The sequence below is a fragment of the Echinops telfairi genome, unplaced genomic scaffold (assembly GCF_000313985.2).
Source record: "Echinops telfairi isolate 266 unplaced genomic scaffold, ASM31398v2 ScPeMD7_23;HRSCAF=83, whole genome shotgun sequence".
In the NCBI taxonomy this organism is placed as follows: Eukaryota; Metazoa; Chordata; class Mammalia; order Afrosoricida; family Tenrecidae; genus Echinops; species Echinops telfairi.
The window spans coordinates 16,087,671-16,092,523 of record NW_022103920.1 but is presented as its reverse complement, the minus strand read 5'-3'; positions in this window follow the sequence as shown (position 1 = coordinate 16,092,523).

Genomic DNA, 4,853 nt, shown 5'->3' with positions numbered 1-4,853 from the left:
GATGTCTGAACTCAGCATCACTCTCTTATTTCCTGTTAGCTTCCAAATAGCATCAGGTGGTCATTTCTGACTTTAAAACCAGCCCACTAATCTAGTCTCATTGGATCTTGTGACCTCAAGAAAGAAATCTCCCAGGAATAGAAGAAAGGACCTGTTCACATCCTGAAACCTTAAAAAACAAGACCGTGATCCCAGCGGTAAAACTATTTTAATATTTGTAAACCCTTCCACAATAGTCTTTTCTTCCTCTTCTTTTATTATTATTATTTTTTAATGAAAGTGCTGTCCTTTCCCTTAGTCAGTGAATTATTTCATTTGAATAGATTCTTTTATTCCATTACCAATAACATTTCTGAGATCTCCTTGGGGTAGGCAGACAGTGGTCAGCTGAATAGCTTACGGAATATAATGAGGACATGAATTCTGTTGGTGGAAGTCATTAAAGAAAGGAAGATGTGGGTGCGTGTGTTGATTTTTGAGGAGAGAGTGACTCTGAGGTTAAGATAAGGGAGTTTGTCTGCCTTTTCCAAGAGCAGGTGAGACTATCTGACAAAAGTGCGGAACACTTTCAGTCTGGAGCTTTGTCACACATTAGGTAACCTGTGAATACCATTGTAATGAGAATTAAAAAAGCAAATAGCATGGTATTATTATCATCATGAACATACTTTGGACCCAGGGAACTTCTGAAAGGAGGCCTCTAGGTGTTTCTGGACCACATTTTGAGAACCACGATTTCCAAACTCTTTGGAGAACACAGACTTTAAAGCCAGTTTTTCTGTGTTTTTTATCAGTATGGTGTTTAACCTAGTAATTAAGACTCCAGAATTGAAGTGGGCGGTAGAGCTGAAACCTCCAAGCAGTGAACTGGGAGTCAGTCCCAGTGCATGTGTGTTTAAAAGTAGTTGTTCCAACCAAAAAAAGCAGCTGTTGTCCAATGTTTTTGTAGAATGTTGCTAACCAGTGAGAAAGGAAAATTTGAGTCACATCTTGGGAGAAGAAGAACCAAAGAATTATAGAGATAGAATTAACATTTATAGATAATCTAGCAATAGAATTGTAGATGTTCAGGCTTGAAAAATACCTGTAAAATCATTTAACCCAACCCTAAAACTTTGTAATAATTATTCACTCAAACCAAACTGACTGCCATCGAGCCGACTGACTCGTATCGACCCTGTGAAACAGCCTCGAACTGCCTCTGTGGGCTTCCAAGACTGTAACCTTTTATGAGAGTAGAAAGCCCCATCTTTCTCCCATGGAGTGGCTGATGATTTTGAACTGCTTACCCTGCAGTTAGCAGCCTGAAGCATAACCCACTACACCATAGGTCAGCAAATTCCAGCTCCCGAGCCAGAGGCTCTTTCAATACATACATGTGACTTTCAAGTAAAATTGAAAAAATTGTAAGGAGATTATTCAGATCATGGTGACTTTATTTGTTTGTAAAAATATATTTGTGGCTCTTGGAGAGTTTTTAAATTGCTGTGAGGGACATGTTTGGCTCCTTTGTCTCAAAAGTTTGCCGACTCCTGCACTATACCAAATAGTACTTACATATAGTCTCTCTCTCTCTCTGTGTCGCTTTTATCATTTAGATCTTTATTATGTTTTTGTTATTGAAAATGTCAAACATGTATTCCATCAACCATTTCATTGCCAGTTGTTTCATGCATTATCACCCTATTTGCTAAATCTATTCCTCCAGATCATTAGGATGAAAATCCTGCGTATCTTTTGATGTCATCTGTAAATATTTCCATGTTTGTCTTTAAAAATAAGAACTTTAAGTGATGGCGTTATGCACACATTTGTCTAGGGCAGTGATGGAGGCAGATTGTTTGCCTGCCAGGGTCAGAGGGTTAGGCGGAGAATTTGCTTCTGTGCGTTACTGGTGGGCTAGATCTAGAGCTAGTTGGTTCTACAACCCTTCTTTTTCTTAATTGACTGGCACCTCGCAAACCTTGCCTAAGCAAACAGCTCCAAAAAAGTTAGATTTCTATACTACTAATGGTTGGCCCAGCACAGCCAGCCTCACCTGTAGAGTGAGCAGTTTTACTGTGAAGCGCATTAGATTGCCATAGTCAGGATCACATGATGGCAACTTTCAAACTCGTTGTTCTCTTGAGTTAAACTTCAAGCTGCTTGAATCGTTTTTGTATCCTGATACCCAACCCATGACTTCTTGACTTTCACTTCATGTTTGCCGAGTGAATAAATTAATGTTCTAAGCAGCATTTTAAAAAGTGAGTTGACTGTAGATGCACGCGAGAGGATATGCCGGTTGACTGGGCAGAAAGACAAGGGCCTGTGAAAGTACTCTGGGTGAGTGCGAAAGAAAGGGGTGCTTTCAAAGGAGAGTGTTATTTAATCGCAATTTGTTAACAGCCGTTGGCTTGTGTGCTCCACTCTTTCCAGTGGAGCTTTGTCATGGTGTCTTTGTACAGGAATAAGTCAGCGCCTTGGCTTTAACTTCTTTTGCTAAAGGATACACAGCATTTGGAGCCCTGGTGGTGCAGTGGGTTAAGTACTGGGCTGCTAACCGGGAGATAGTGGTTCAAACTACTTGTCTCTCCATTGGAGCGTGATGAGGCAGTCTTTAAATCCTCTGAAACCCTGCATGGCAGATCTGCTCTGTCCTATACTAACTATGGGTCAGAATCCACTCAGTAGCAGTGGGCTGGATTTCAATAACATTGAAAGGAATCCATGTCTTTTCTTTTAGTTCTTTTCTCCCCTGATATAAATGACAACATTCACATCATTGACACATCTGCTCCTATGAATTTATCATGAGCTTTATAAAACTCCCTGAAATAATTAAGGAAATAAAGAAAAACAGCTCTAAGTACCCACAATATATGGATTATGTATAGGGGCCTCCAAAAGTTCATAGGAAAAAATGGAATGAAAAGATAATGGAATTTTTCCATGAACTTTTGGAAGCCCTCTTGTATAGCGGTATAGTTTTACCACAGGCCTTTAAAGTGATTATATTCATTATCCCTATTTCATAGTGAAGTAACTGAGGTACAGAGATGTAAGTAACTCACCCAAGGTTTCAAGAATCGAATCATAATTTTTTCTGTCTTGTTTTCCCTTATTTTTTTTATAGCAGTTCTGTTGACCTGTAATTTATGTACCATATAATTCAGTGGTTTAAGTAGATTTAAGAGTTGTGTAACAATCATTAAGTCTTTGTCCAGAACCTGTGCAGTTAAATTGCCTTCATTAACTACCAGAGAATCTTTGTTGGATGGGATGGTGCTCATAAAAGAATTTTGCAATCATATGAGTAATAAATTTATTATATAATACCACAACAATGGCTGTTTTATAACGACAAGTAAGTATGACTAAGCAAGTTTTCTATTTTTTAATATGGATGTTTATACCAAAAATGAATCTGATTTTTTCCCAAGGTCATCATTTCACAGGTAATATTAAGACAACCATATGAACTACAAAAGGATAAAGTTATTACCTTTTGTTTTCTTGTAAAATAGTTAGAATTTTCAAATTAAAAACATTTTAGATTAGAATAGCACTTGTACTTGCCACCATTCTCCCTGTAAGTAATTATAATTTGTTGTGTGGTTACTAATAGTATTCTCACACAGGAGCCCGATCGATCTTTGCTTCTCTCTCTATTATGAATTTATGCATGTATAAAGAGAAAATAACTCACCAGCACTATGATAATAAGTAATTGTTACAGCAGTGGCTGTAGCATATGTAATAAAACCTGCTGATTATGCAAACATCTTTGCTGACTGGCTGCATGTCGCCTTTCTCTCTCCCACTCAGTAGAGTGGGATTAAATATAAGCATGAAAGTAGCCTTGGTAGGGAAAACTTGGAGTCTAATTTATTTATTAAAAGGGACCTAGGCAATAGTAGGAATTAGTTATTTGGGATACAGTTTTACAGGTTGGCCTAGAGATGGAAAATGTAACTTTGCCTTTAAAGGATATTATTCAGCCACTTTTCTTCAAATTGATATATCAAAGATATCTAATAGCATTCTCTTCTATCTTTTAAGCTTTAGTATTAGGGAACTCAGTTATAATGATTGAAGTCAAGGGATTTTTAAAAAGGGAACCATTAAATAGCAGTTCTAGCTATATGAGTACCTACAAAATAACCAGAATCAGAAAAACTTTGGGAGCCTCCATGGGGTCTTTGTGAGTCCTTCCCGGAGCCTGATGCAGGACAGAAGCACACAATTAGGTGGCGTATTGGCCACCGTCTTTGAGCAGGACACCATTATTTCCAACGGTACATGGCAAGAGATTTGGTTACCATGCAGTGTGCAAGTTTTCTAAGAGGAAAATAAATTTCTAGCCCAACAGACCATTGTTTTCCTCATTTCAGTTGTTGTCCCAGGCACCCACATTTTGTAAATTCTGGTCGGACCTGGTTTTGGTTCATCAGCCAAGACTCAACCAGGAAGAACCAGTTCAAAGCCCTGATATTTATAGCAAGTATCTCTTAAATATTTATTCAAATACAGCATAATCCCAGGAGACAGGTGGCTTTAGTAAGAAGCTATGTATTGTATTGAGGTGAGACTCAGCTATGATTTGTTATAAATCAGTAATGTTAATCCACTTTTAGGAACTTATTTCAGACTCAAAGTTAATGCTGGTTTATTGGTTGTGAAAAATACACTATCGTATATGGCTTGTTTGATAGTAATGGAAAAGGATTGTTTAGATTAACATCCATAGTACTTTTGTTTGTAGTAATCTAACCAGTTGTTTTGTAGGAAAAGCAACATTAATTCCACATTTCTTTCATGGGAGGTCTAAGGTTGTATCCTAGTTGTCATTCACATAGGAGGGGTACCCCACA